Consider the following 15,213-nt stretch of genomic DNA (forward strand, 5'->3'; position numbering starts at 1 on the left):
CACTCGCATATTGAACTCCGCAAAGAACTTTCTCAATGTACCCTTCCGACTTAGGTACAATTTACTTGCTTTTCTATCTCGAGAATCTCCATACCAAGTATCTTCTTTGCTGGTCCTAAATCTTTCATCTCAAATTCTTCACTTAGTTGGGCTTTAACCTTTCTTATCTCTCTTTATCTTTTCTTTGCTATCAACATGTCATCAACATAAAGAAGTAGATACACAAAAGAACCATCACTGCTTTTTCTTAAAGTAGACACAATGTCAAAACTACTTCTTTTGAAATCATGAGAAGTCATAAAGGAATCAAACCTCTTGTACCACTGTCTTGGTGACTGTTTCAAACCGTAAAGGGACTTTTTCAAAGAAGCAAACATAGTCCTCTTTTTCGAGACTATAAAACCCTCGGTTGTTGCATGTAAATATCTTCCTCAAGTTCTCCATGCAAAATGCGTTTTTACATCTAACCGCTCAAGCTCCAAATCATGCATGGCCACAATACCAAGCAAAGCTCGAATCGAACTATGCTTAACAACTGGAGAGAACACATCATGAAGTCCACTCGAATTTGATGTAACCCTTTGCAACAAGCCTTGCTTTATATCCGGGTTCTTCAACTCCTGAGTCCCTTCTTTCTTTTAAACACCCATTTACAACGAACACCTTTTTACCTTTAGGAAGTTTTACAAGATCCCATGTTCTGCTTTTTGTGGAGTGATTCCATCTCCTCTTGCATAGCAAACATCCACTTTTACGAGTCTTCACACTAATCGCCTCGAATAATTAAATGGCTCTTGATTAGCATCTATATCTTCACCACATTTAAAGCATAAGCAACTAGATCAACCTCGGCATACTTCTTTGGAGGTTTAATTTCTCTTCTTGTCCTGTTTTTGGCGATAGAGTATTGCGGTGAAGAAGCAACTCTATTCTCAATTTTGTATTGGCTTGAGGAGTTGATTACGTATTAATCGATGCTCCACCGCTTTTGGTTTTCTTTATTGGAAGAGTCTTTAAGAGATAAGTTAGGTAGCATAGCGGTTTCACCAAAAACAACATCTCTGCTAATCACAACTTTTCTATTTTCAGGACACCATAACTTATAGCCTTTTACACCACTTTATAACCAAGAAAAACGCATTTAATGGATCTCGGTTCCAATTTTCCATTATCAACATGAGCATACGCAGACACCCAAAAATCTTTAAATCGAATAATTAGCGGGATTACCGGACCATACCTCTTGTGGAGTCTTTTTCTCAATGGCAGCGGATGGAGATCGGTTGATCAAAAACATGCATGAGAGGTCGCTCGCCAAAATGACTTCGTAAGTTGGCATTTGACAACATACATCGAACCTTCTCCATGATCGTTCGTTCATTCGCTCGCAACGCCGCTTTTTTGTGGAGTATGACGAACCGTCAAGTGTCTCATGATCCCTCCGACTTGCACAATCTATTAAACTCATCGAGCGTAACTCTAAGCCATTGTCTCATGCGGAGGTATTTTATCTGCTTTTCCGTCTGCTTTTCAATCATAATTTTCCAAGACTTAAATGTGGAAAACACATCGCTTTTACCTTCGGAAGAACGCCCAAACTTTTCGGAAAAATCATCAATAAAGGTTAGCATATAATTAGCTCCACCTCTCGAAGGCACTCGGGCGGCCCCACGGATCGAATGGATATACTCCAACGTTTCCTTCGTGTTATGGATTCCTCTAGTGAATCGAACTCTCTTTGCTTCCCAAAACACACGGTGCTCACGAAATTCGGTTTGCAAATTCCTTGCCCATTAAGAAGTCCTCTTTTGCTTAATTACGCCATGCCATTCTCACTCATATGCCCTAGGCGCATATGCCAAAGTTTAGTAATATCATCATCGACAAGGAAGAGGAAGCGGCAATTGCATCACCGATAATATAGAACCACAGAAAACATATAACTTGGCAATCTTTCTTTGCCCTTTCATCACAACAAGGGACCCTTTGAAATCTTTAAAACCCCACTTTCAGTTTGTATCTGCACTTTTGAATCAAGAGTACTCAACGAAATTAAATTTCTTTTCAATTACAAACATGCCGCACGTCACTAAGTGTTCGACAACTCCATCAAACATCTTAACTTTAATTGTTCCAATACTGCGATTTTACATGAAGCATTATTTCCCATCAAAACAACACCTTCAGAATCTTGTTTCATAAGTTGTAAACCAATCCCGATTGGGACTCATGTGGAAGGTGCAACTGAATCAAGTATCCACTCCTCGCTTACTTTAGAATCATTGATGAAGCAACTAGAAGTTCACCATCGCCGTAGTCTTCTACAACATCGACTTCACCGGAATTTTCATTTGTTTTCCTTTTGATTCGCAGCCTCCCTTTTAATCTTATTTTGTAGCTTATAGCACTCAGATTTAATGTGCCCTTTCTTCTTGCGAAGTTGCAAGTTTTACCTCTGTTTGAAGATTTCGATCTACCCTTAGATTTACCACAAGGATTCCGTTCTGTGTTCTACCACGATCATCATCAACATTCGGTCTTGTCTCCCACGAACAATGAGACCCTCTCCCGAGAGTTGGGTTTAACCACAAGATGCTTCATCTTATCATACGAGGTTAAAGAATCATAAACCTCATCAACTGTGAGAGACTCGCGGCTATATAAAATCGTGTCTCTAAAGGTTGAATAAGGCGGGGCAACGAACAAAGTAGAATCAACCCTAGATCTTCCTTATCATCTTGAACCTCCATGGCCTCCAAGTTTGAGAGAATTTCTTTAAACACCGTTAAGTGTTCGTGTACTGACGCACCTTCCTCCAAATGATGAGCATAAAGACGCCGCTTCATATGCAACTTGCTTGTTAGAGTTTTCGACATACATATTTGTTCTAGCCTCTTCCATAATGCAATGGCGGTTTTCTCTTTCATCACATCCTGCAAAATTTCGTTGGACAAATGCGATGTAATTGTGTTAATGCCTTTCGATCCTTACGCTTCTTCTCTTCATCTGTTAATGTCGAAGGCATCTTATCTATCCTAGCAGGGCATCCTTTAGATCCATCGTGCAAGAAGCGCTTGCATCTTAATTTGCCACAACGCAAATCGGTGTTGCGATCCAACAATGAATTTCATACTTCAAAGACGCCATTACCGTGATCGAGATGAATAACCGGAAGCTCGATACTAATTTGTGAAAATAAAATAGAATAAAATAAATAAAAATAAAAAACACATAAATTTTACGTGAAACCCTTTCGGAAAAAAACCACAGCGAGAGGAGAAGAAAATTCACTATGTCGAAAAATTTTTACTCAAATACAAGAGGAATAGACTATGTCTATTTATAGGCTTGCAAAGCCATATTCTAGTAGGATTGAAACACCTTATCTAATCAATATAAAATAGATGGAGTTTAATAAGGTTTAAAACCTTATTCTAAAATAAAATAAAAGAAGTCTAGTTCTATATGGATTTTACTTTTATTTTATTTTCCATCGTATTTTATTTAAATAAGAATTTGGGTCACTTAATTCTAACAAAGTGAATGGAAGCTGTGCACCAGGTAGGAAACCAGAAAAGAGGTGGTGAGTCCATCGGACTGCTTAAGTACCAAGCTCCCTTCGGATCCAATCCTAGACATGCATACCGCCATTGCCACACCTTAACGTCATGGATATTTCTAGGAAATCGATTTGATTAAGTCATTTTTAGGAAAAGTGATTAATTTTGGAAAATACTTTCATTGTAGAAGCTTTACTTGTTGTCGTGTTATTTTGAAATCAATTGTTGTTTTTGAAAACGCGCCCTAAAGGTATCCAATTTCAACAGTTAAAATAAGTAATACTTATCTTAGTAATACATATTAAAAACCATCAAAAATAATTAAGCGGCCTTATTACATTTAAAAACCCAAAACTTCAAACGTAAATAAAAGGATGTCCAGTTCACGAGAAGAAAATCAAACTTTCGAGCGGGTGGTCACTCCGAATTCCTCACGACTCAAGCCCACTATGGTTGGGGATTTCTGCGTGGATGAAAATAAAAGGGTGAGTTTGGGGAAACTCGATGTGTAAGGAAAACCCATTCAAAGCCCAAGTCAGCTCAAGCCTATTGGGCCTAAGCCCATTCAGTAATAGTGGTATTGGGCGAGCCCTTTTCAGATTATAATAAACCGGGCCTTAGCCCTTATTCAGATAACAGTATGGCCCATAGGCCCATTTCAAAATACATGCAACATCAAGTAAACATATGCAAGCCCATTTGGGAGACTACTCAACCCACCAACCACTACACTCCACCCGTACCAGCCATACACTCCATGTGGGAATAGCTCAACCCACCCAAATTTAACACTCCACGGTTGTAGCATTCTTTGCTTTCGATTAACGATAAATTGAGGCAAAGCCTCCAGTACATGGACAAGCCACTTTCAGTACTTCCTCCGTCAATATCCCAATCCCATGCATCAGATAATAACAACATGGCATGCAGTAAATAACAACAGTCAAACATGCATTTAAGTCAATTTAACCCTAGGGGTATTTTGGTAATTTATCTCCTAAGGGTAAAACTGTAAATTTTCCACTTTTAAAGGTATTTCAGTAATTTATCTATTTTAGGGTTTTTCATGCATATTCCTACTTTTCATGTACTAACAGAATCACTACCGAGGGTTCTTACCGAATTGGGCCCGTTGGCCCATCATTCCAATTTTGACCCATTAAGCCCAAAAATATCGAGGGCACAGAAATCATGCACTTTGCAGTCCAAACATTGCAGCTTACCAAAAACATTAATCGATTTACCTCACGAGCATTCGCACACTCGCAAATCTACAAAATACCGGTTTTCGGCATTTTGGCTTTTCGGCTTTTGCCGATCTAGACTAAGAAAGAGGATGTTAGTTACACACCTGTTTGCGACGATATGCTGACGAGATCCACACACACGAATTGCCTACAATTGGATTACTAACACGTTAATCTAACTATTCAAACACGAACTACATATTAACCCCTTACAATATTCGGCCAACCACACCTACAGATCATAGTAAGCTTATAAGAAATCAATAAGCAACTCATTAACAAATTTTTGTCAATGTTTACCACATAATCATAATTTCACTGCAAGCTGTCTTCCTGAGCAACAGTCACTAAATTATTTATAACTGGAGCTACGAAACTCCAAATCAAGTTCCGTTAATTTTCCCTGAAAGTAGACTCATATATCTTCTATCCATAAAATTTTCAGAATTTTTGGTTTAGCCAATCAATACCAGATTTTTCTCAAAGTTTCCCATGTTTCACTGTTTGACTAATCTGACCACTCTTCATTACAAATTAAATTTCTCATTGTACAGAATTCAAAATATGTTCTTGTTTATTTCATTAGAAACTAGACTAAATAAGCTTTAATTACATAATTTATTCAGCTTCTAATTCATCTCCCACAATTTATGGTGATTTTCCAAAGTCACGTTCCTGCTGCTGTCCCAAGCAGATTTATTACCAAATCACTCTTTCACACATACCTTGCATGCATGTTATTTAAACATGTATATCACCAATCAGTCATCACATATCTATGATTTTACTTAAGTATAATCTCCATTTCATCATTTTAAAGCACAACATGTTAGCTGATTTTTCCCTTTAACATCTAAGGCACATGCATGCTCATTTGTTTGGCTCAACTTCACCTATCTTCCATTTTTCATCAAAAGAACATGAAACAACAACCATTTCCTTCATTTTAATTCATGACTAAATGCTCACAACACAACTAAAAATCAAAATATACTTCAAGAGTTAAGGTAGAATCAAGAAGAACTCATGAACCTCAAAATAGAAGCAAGGTACCAAGAACTTACCGTCAATTTTCCTCCTCCTAATGACCAAATACTCAAGAGCTTTCTCCTCTCCTTTCTCTTCTCTAACTTTCAGCTATGATGAACAAAGATGGACAAAACTTTGTTCTTTTCACCCCTTTTTCTTTTAATAAAACTTCATATTTCATCCATTTAATTCTTTAATACAAAAGACATGGAATTCTTATCATGAAACATTTACCTAACCCATTATCATGAAACATTTACCTAACCCATTATCATGGAACATTTACCTAACCTATTATCATTGAACATTTACCTAACCTATTATCAATTTGTATCAATTTGTACCATAAATTATGGATATCAAGTGCACATTTTGTCTACAACAACATGATGGCTGGCCACTTCATGTAAAATGGGAGGTTTGTCATGCAAATCCTCCTATTTTGCACTCCTATTTATTTGGTCACTTCAATTTAGCCTATAGCATTTTCAAACATTTTCACATAGGTCCTATTTCATAATTTCACCCCATTTTTCTTATGGGACAAAAATTAACTAAAATTGCCGGGTTCTATCTTAAGCTTGGGCTTTCTAGAGGCCCACTAACATAATTAAACCTATGCCAACAGTCACAGGATTTCCGAAAATTGGGGCGTTACATGGATGATTTGTGGTCACCCTTAATTTTGTAAAATGGATGAAATGGTTAATTCTTTGTTTTGTAGGATTACTTATTTTTATCCGCTTTGCGTTTCTTGATTCATGATGAGTAGTGTTGTATGTGTTGCCTGAATGTATTTTGTTGATCTCCTATGTATGAGAAATAGACATGGAGGAGTTAATTCTTGATGTGCTCCTCCATGCACAAAAAATAAAGAAGGGGAAACACTTATGGAATGCTTTTAAAAATGTTAGGACAAAAGAAAATTCAAGTAAGTTAAAATGTTAAAATCATAGTTTGATTTTATAAGACAGATATTGATTTCACTTTGAGTTTGAGGCCTCCAGCTTTATCAGATTCCAACTCCAATATTTGGTCTTCAGTCAATAGAATCAAGAAATGGTAAAAAGGTTAGTCCTATTGTTTGCTTTTAGAATGATCTAGTGTATGGAAAGAATGACATGAATGGGATTTCTGGTCTCTTTTGCTGTTGCCTAGGTATGGAGTGTATTTATGCGAAGAGAATATCATGTTGCAATGCATAGACGGATTGAAGCATTTATTTGCTTCAGTGCCGCAATAATGTGATAATGATTTGTACAAGTAATCAAGAAGTCTTGTTGATCCTGAAATTCTTGTAAGAGAGACCGTTTGTATTTTATCATTTTTTTCTTTTCTTTTTAAATATTTTTCTATATTCTTATGTGATAAATTCAATGCTTTTACTTGATTTAACATTTGTTCAGTCTTTGCTTGTGTTATTTTAGTTCTTGAGTCATTCTATTGAAATTTGTTATTTTGCTCATCTTCATGCAATTAATGTAAGTGAAATAGAAGCACTTTATGAGCTTGTCAAGAAGATAAGCAATGTTGTTATAGATGATAGGCTGATCAACAAGGTGATCAACAAGGTTTTTGTTTTTTCATAGTTCCCATTTTGTTATATAATTGATATCTTTTGTTATGTTTGTCAAGTTTTTTGGGTTGATGGCCATTCTTCATCTTGAGTTGGTTCTTTCCCTCTTACTTTGTAATATTTGACTTTTATTTATATTACTATTTGACAAGAGGAGTTCTAATTGGCGTTATTCAAAACAAACAAAAAGGAGAGTTTATTTGCTGATCGGGTATTTTTATCTAATGTTACTTAATAATGTCTCCATCCTTGAAAGAATAATTCTTGTTAGCATAATATTTCTTGAGTTGCTGTTAATAGATATTTTATTTCACTGCAGATATTAGACTTGTTTAATACAAAGCATAATGGAATTCTAGGTTTTGAAGAGTTTGCTCGTGCTCTCTCTGTCTTCCATCCAAATGTGCCCATTGACGATAAGAATGATTGTATGTGTTAAATATTTTAGTTATTTGTATGCTTCATCCATCTGTTTACCTCTCTTGTTGTAAGTCATAATCATGTTAACATAGTAGTTGGATGTAAATGACTGGTATGGAAATGGAATTATGGACTTTTGTGCATAGATGATGTGTCTAAACTATGTATTCTTGTGTAATCTATTTTCTTAGACTAGGGAATTTCTTTTCGTAAATGATTTTTTTTCTCTTTGAATCCATTTATTTGGCACTGGTTATTAATGTTTAATTGATGTATTTATTTATAAATAAATCATTACGTAAAATATAAATTTAATAAATATAAAATAAACTCAATTAAACAATGTGAAGATAATAAATTCTTAAATGTATGTTTGTTTCATTTAAAATAGTTTTATAAAATATTTTCAGAAAATTTACCAAACAATGAAAATATTTTACACAGGTTTATCCAAACACCAGAAAATATTAGCTTATCTAGAAAAGTAAACCATTTTCCAGAAATCATTTTCTGAAAATCATTTTCAGTCAATCAAACTGACCCTTAATGTTTCATATGGATTTATATTTTGTATAACTTGACTCAAACATATATATATACAGGGGGTAGTTAGGGGGGCTAGCATGGGCCCCGACCCCCCCTAAAATGTAAAATTACATTTTAGACTTTTAAATTTTTTTTAAAATTTTAAATTAGTAAAGGTAAAATTATACTTTGACCTCCCTAAAATTATAAAAATTCGATTTAATCCTTTACAAATTATAAAAATATAAACTATAAAAATTAAAATTTCATCCGCCCTCTAAAAATTTTTTTGCCTTAGCCCATGTATATATATATATATATGGATTTATATTTTGTATAACTTGACTCAAACATATATATATATTATACATTTACAACATTTTACAATAAAATCACTTATTGATTAAAGAAGTCTTAAAAAGTGACATGTGATTTGAGAATCTCATCGTAACACATGTGGAGGAACATGATTCAATTTTAAGTTCTAATGTATAAATAGTTGCAAGAGATTTCAAAAAAAAAAAAAAAAACACTATTAGTGAGAAAGCAGAATCTTCTTCTTGACATTCAGTACAACTCTTTATGTGAATATCCGACACCTTCAACTATTATTCTTTATATATATAAATAAAAATTATTATAAGAATCAATTGAATTTTGAAAATTGTAATTAGTTTTTGTAATTTTAAGGCTTAAATAAAAAAATGCCTAAACAATACTATTTTTCTTAAGTTGGCACTTTAACTTTTTTATTATTATTATAAGTGATACTTAAGTCACACTTCGTTATTCAAATTACCTTCACTTTTTTTAAAAAAAACTCTTAATCATTCATTTTATAACACTTTTAAATTAAAATAAAATTAATTTAAATTATAAAAAATACTTTAATTAAAAATTTCAATTTTACACCTCTCCCTCCTGAGAAATTCTAGGGTCCCATAAGCTCTCTTTTAATACTAAATAGAGTTACTAGGTAATTTGGTAAAGGTAAAATGAAAGAAAACTTTTTCAATATTTTTTGTATTCACTCATAATTTCTTTTGTACTTCTTCAAAAGTTTTGGTAATTTCTCACATTTTTTTACACTTCCTCAGAATTTTGATATTCCCAAATGTTTTTTTATATTCCCTCATGATTTTTTATAATCACTCGTATTTTTTGGTAATCTCTAATAATTTTTATACTCCCTCACCTTTTTTAATACTTATCTCATATTTTTTAATAATCCCTAATATTTTTGGTATTTCCTCATAATTGCTATTCTTTTTTCTTTTTCTTTTTGTATTCCTCTTTCTTTTATAGCCTCAAAATTCTTAGTATGAGAAATATATTTTGAGTAATAAAAGTATTATTTTGCATAGTAATAAATTTTATTGTGATTCTGTTTGCGAACCAAAATTTGGTAATATTTAAATTATAATTTTGCTTGAATATAATTATAATTTTTAAAATATAATTTAAGGAAATAATATTTTTATTTTTATTTTTATTTTAATTAAAATTATCACATGTTACAAAATAATTAGTTAAGAGAATTTTTTAAAAATGAATAAAATAATTTAGATGACATAATATAGTTTAAATATCACTTCAATTAATGAAATATAATTTAAATACCATTTATGACAAAAAATTTTAACTACTAAATTAAAAATATATAATTTAGTTAAATTTTATGGTAACATTGTAAATATTTAAATATGTATATCAAAATAAGATTTAAAGTAGAAACAGTTTAAAGTAAGAGAATAAAAACAAATTCATCTAACTCCTTATGAAGATTAAACAGTAGTTCCTATAACATATTCTTATTCCTAGAGAGGAAACAAAGATGCTAACTGCATAACTAAAATAACTTTCCATAAAATCTACATTCGATATTATTTCATGTCTTCTAACAATTTTGTTTCCTTCAAAAAAAAAAAAAGAGAGACACACAAGGAGTAGCCAAACATTTATCCATGCGCAAGTTTTCTATTTGACACATTCTAAACTTTATTATAATTTTTTATATAATAATTTATTTCATCCTTCAATTTTATAAAAAAATTATTTTAATTTTTATTATTTCAATTTTTATTAAATCACCTTAAAATGGGTGAAAAATTAATGTTTGTTAATTTTGTTAACGTAGCATACACATGACTTGTCATGTGGATGATATGTCGACATTTAGTTACTTTTAAAATTTAAAAATTTTAAAAATTTAAAATTTATTTTTAAAATTAAAAATTATTAAAATTATTAAAAGTATAAAAATTATAACTTTTAAATATTTTTAAAATTTTAAAATTTAATTAAATGTTTACATTTCATCTACGTGGCAACCCATGTGTATACCATATCAAGAAATTTAATAAACATTAAGTTAAGAGCTAAAAGAGGTGAAAATTTAAATAAACCGCTAAAATAATTTTTTTTAAGTTGAAGGGGTAAAAGTGATTAAAAAATATATTTTTGGTAAATACTAAAATCATTATTTAGAAATATCATTATCACCATACTCGGTATTATACATGTTACAGAGGTTGGGTTGTTGTGTAGATCTAGTCTTGACAAGATTGTAAACCCAACATTTAATAATTAAAAAAATTATATATTTTTTATTATAAAAATAACAATGTAAATATAAAAAAATTTGTTTAAGTAAAAAAAAGAGTGATTTGAGCTGATGGAGAAAAGCAGAGAAATGAGGTTGATGATACAAAGTCAAATTGATTGCATGATATTATGAATATAATAAACAAGCATCAGAAAATAAATAAACAAAATGATCCATGCCCTTGTGAATTAAAATGTAAAAGTAAAACCCTAAATAGTCTTATAAAATATGCAATGCTTTACTTCTTCCATTTTGAATATATTTCTTTACATGTTGCTTTATTCATGATTTTTTTATATTCAGGATTTATAATATCATCCTCTCTTCTAAAATTTCAACTTTCCACATTTCTACAAGAATGACTGCTGTTTTAGCTTACCCCATTATTTACAGCATTATTTGGATTTTTTACTAAAAAAATATAAAAAAAATTTAAAAATTCGAAAATAATACATAAAAAAATGTAATTACGAAAATGGTATGTCAGGGTGGTCAAGCCAATCTGACAGGCGGCACCACCCTGACAAACAGTACCAAAACAGTAAAAAAACTGAAAAAAAAAAAAAGGGACATGTTGGTGCCAGAGGCGGCACCAGTGTTGCCTCTGGCAGAGGCGGCACCGGTGTCAGCTGCTTTTGGTGCCGATTTGACCCCTCATGCAGAGGGGTTTTGTTTTTTTGTTTGGGGGACCATAATATATGGTCCTCAAGCTTCATTTTCGGCAAAGAAGAAGAAGAAAAAGAGAGAAGAAGGGAAGAAGAGAAGAAGAAGAAAGAAAAAGAAGGAGAGGAGGAGAAGGAGGCCTCGGCTGAGAGAAGAAAAAAGAAAAGGAAAAGAGAAGGAGAAGAAGAAGAGGAAGGAAAAGAAGGAAAGAAAATGTAATTTTTTATAAATTTGAATAATTAATGTTAGTTTAATAACGTTTTAGATTTAAATCAGATATAATTTTATTTTTATTTTTTCTAAGGTGTTATTTGGTTAAGAAGAGATATTAAGGTATGTTCGTATTTTTATATTTTCATTGAAGTATTAAGCATTTATGTGTAAAGAATATTTTTTGTTATTATTTTATGTAATTTATTTGTTAAGTGTGTGTTTTAGGTTGTTTAAAAGATTTTTTAATTTATTTGACTTATTATAGAATTTTTTATTTTTTATTTTTATGTGATCGGGTTTTAAACTTTTTACAAAAATAGTAAAAATTTAAAAATTAAAAATATATTAATGAAAAAAATACGAGAAGAAATAAAATCTGAAAAAAACTTTATTGGGGAAAGTGGTGGTGACGAGTTTTTGTTAAAATAATATAAAAAATAAAATATGAAAATAGTATAATTAAAAAATAAAATCCGAAAATAAAAAAATACGAACAAGGTGCCAAAGTCAGTTACTTATTAAATTAATATAAAAAACTTAAATAATACATTTGAAAGATTTTATGCTAAAATAAAATACCAAAATAATATATTTTAAAAATAATATACTGAAAAAAATACGAATAAAGTGCTAAAATTAGGGTTATTTATTAAAAAATATAAATAATCCTTAAATAATACATTTGAAGCATTATGTACTAAAATAATATAAAGAAATAAAATACGAAAATAACATATTTTTAAAAATAATATACGGAAATAAAAAATTACGAAGAAAGTATCAAAATCAGGGTTATTTAGTAAAAACCCTTAATATAAAAAACAGTTAATTAATACATTTGAATTTTTTTGCTAAAATAATATAAAAATAAAATAAGAAAATAATATATTTTAAAAATAATATCTGAAAAAATACGAATAAAGTGCTAAAATCAGGGATATTTATTGAAAAATATAAAAATACTGAAATAATACATTTGAAACATTATGTACTAAAATAATATGAAGAAATAAAATACGAAAATAATATATTTTAAAAATAAGATAAAAAAATACGAAAAAAGTGTCAAAATCAGGGTTATTTATTAAATTAGTATAAAAAACACTTACATAATATACATAATACATTTGAAACATTTTTGCTAAAATAATATAAAAAATAAAATAGGAAAATAATATATTTTAAAAAATAATATACTGAAAAAATATGAATAAAGTGCTAAAATCAGGGTTATTTATTAAAAAATATTTAAAACACTTAAATAATATATTTAAAACATTATGTACTAAAATAAGGGTTTTAAAATTAAATAATCTGAAAGTAATATTTAAAAAAGATCTGAAAAAAATACGAAAAAGTGTCAAAATCAGTGTTATTTATTAAATTAATATAAAAAATACTTACATAATACATTTAAAACATTTTTGCTAAAATAATATAAAAATAATATCTGAAAATATTTTACTTATTATCATTTTAAAATAATAATAATATTTGTATTTAAATTGGATATATTTAATTTTTTAATGTAGTATAGCAAAAGAAAATGTTGTCGAAAAAATTGTTTGCTATTTTTTATTAAGTTATTCTAATAAATATTTAAAATCTATCAAACAAAATTAATAACCGAAATTTATTTTGAAATTGCGAGCATCGCAATGGCTTCATTGATCAATAAGAAACTTTCTCACATATGTGACACAGTTAATAATACGGTAATATATTATTATTTGTTACGCAAGGGTTTCATTAAAAAAAATCTACGTAATTTAAGAAAATAAATTATGTTATTATAACTATTTTTGTAATTTAACACCGTCGGGACTCATCCGCATATTAAGGGCGGGGTGAATGGTGTAGGATATTCCCGGATGCACGATGATGCCGTGCCAGAGCTAGCTAGATTCGGATCGCAGAGATTGACCGGACGTTCGATTTGCGGTACGATTTAATATCCGCATTGGTCGAGCGTTGGCGACCGGAGACCCACACTTTTCATTTACCGTGTGGGGAGTGCACAGTTACTCTAGAGGATGTTGCATTGCAGTTTGGGCTCCCAATCGACGGGGATGCCGTCACGGGCGTAAGTGCAATAGCTGAGCCGGCTGCACTTTGTTACAGCCTACTAGGAGCCTCGCCCGGCGATGCTGAGTCTACTTTTTCGGAGTTGAAATTTACATGGCTAAAAGCCAATTTTCAACATTTATCAGATAATGCCACCGAAGAAGAGTTGGTGTGCGCAGCTCGAGCGTACATTATGCATATCATAGGGGGTGTATTGATGCCCAATTCGAACAACAACAAGGTTCATATCCGATTTACCTCATTAAGCGATCTGCGTAGTGTTCGCTCCTATAGTTGGGGTTCCGCAGTTCTGGCAATGTTGTATCGTGAGCTTTGTCGGACGACAAAGCCTAATGCTGTAGACATGGGCGGATGCCTTATATTGTTGCAATCATGGGCTCTTTATCGGATGCCATTCTTGGCATCGGTTAGTCACCAACCATATGTATATCCGCTAGTTAACAGGTGATAAAATTTAACTTGTTAGTAATTGGCAATTTCTTTATAATAATACTATTCTAATGAAACTATATTTACTTGAAAATTGTTTTCGTAGATGGAGTATTTATCCGGGTATCGGGAGGTCGTACACTGTCCCGATATATCGTTTGATGATTGAACAACATGCCGGGGAAGGGGTAAGCTATTCAAATATTCGTGACATGTAATTGCTTTTTATATCTTACTCCAACCGTGTTAAATTTTAATCATGGTATTAATCGTGCAGTTTATATGGATGTCATACCGTAGACCAGAAATTGCGGCTATTATACCCTCGTTTGCTTACGTTGATTCTAAGTTGTGGTGAACAAACGCACCAATTATTAGTTTCAATGTAGTCGAGTGGTACCACGGAGATCGAGTACTACGACAGTTTGGTTGCATCCAGTACATCCTGGATCCGCCAATACAGGTGGGAGAGGAGGTTCACGGTAAGAACAAGAGAGGGAGACATGGACAGCATTGGGGGGTGACGCACCGGAGATATATTGCGGTGTGGGGGAGTCGGATGGCTCGAAGACCTCAGATGGATATGTCTTCCGATTTGCGCCCATCGTTAGAGTACATACAATGGTACTTTAGTATGGGGAAGTCATATTTACTTGGTGGGCAGTCGACTATAGTCCCCCAGCACGTGCAGCGATCTGGGGCATATGAGCCCGATCCACAGCCAGATGCCGAGCATGACCCAGAGCCGGAGCCCGAGGTACAGCCGGAGGCCGAGTCCGAGCGATCGTATTCACATTCGACTGATACTTCTTATCATCCGGATTTGGCAGGCAATGACTATTTCTTGGGCTCGTCATCGCA

The 15,213-nt window shown here is 31.9% G+C and overlaps 1 long non-coding RNA gene across 1 annotated transcript; it reads right to left on the bottom strand.

Annotated features, from left to right (window-relative positions):
• Positions 1-4,434: 4,434 nt before the first annotated feature.
• On the bottom strand, positions 4,435-6,053 carry LOC128281420 (uncharacterized). The gene is made up of 2 exons (XR_008271627.1): positions 5,872-6,053; positions 4,435-4,955 (listed from the first exon to the last, which is right to left on the bottom strand). It is a non-coding gene; the product is annotated as an uncharacterized LOC128281420 (long non-coding RNA).
• Between the last annotated feature and the right edge of the window lie 9,160 nt (positions 6,054-15,213).

Source organism: Gossypium arboreum, chromosome 10 (genome assembly GCF_025698485.1).
Source record: "Gossypium arboreum isolate Shixiya-1 chromosome 10, ASM2569848v2, whole genome shotgun sequence".
NCBI lineage: Eukaryota > Viridiplantae > Streptophyta > Magnoliopsida > Malvales > Malvaceae > Gossypium > Gossypium arboreum.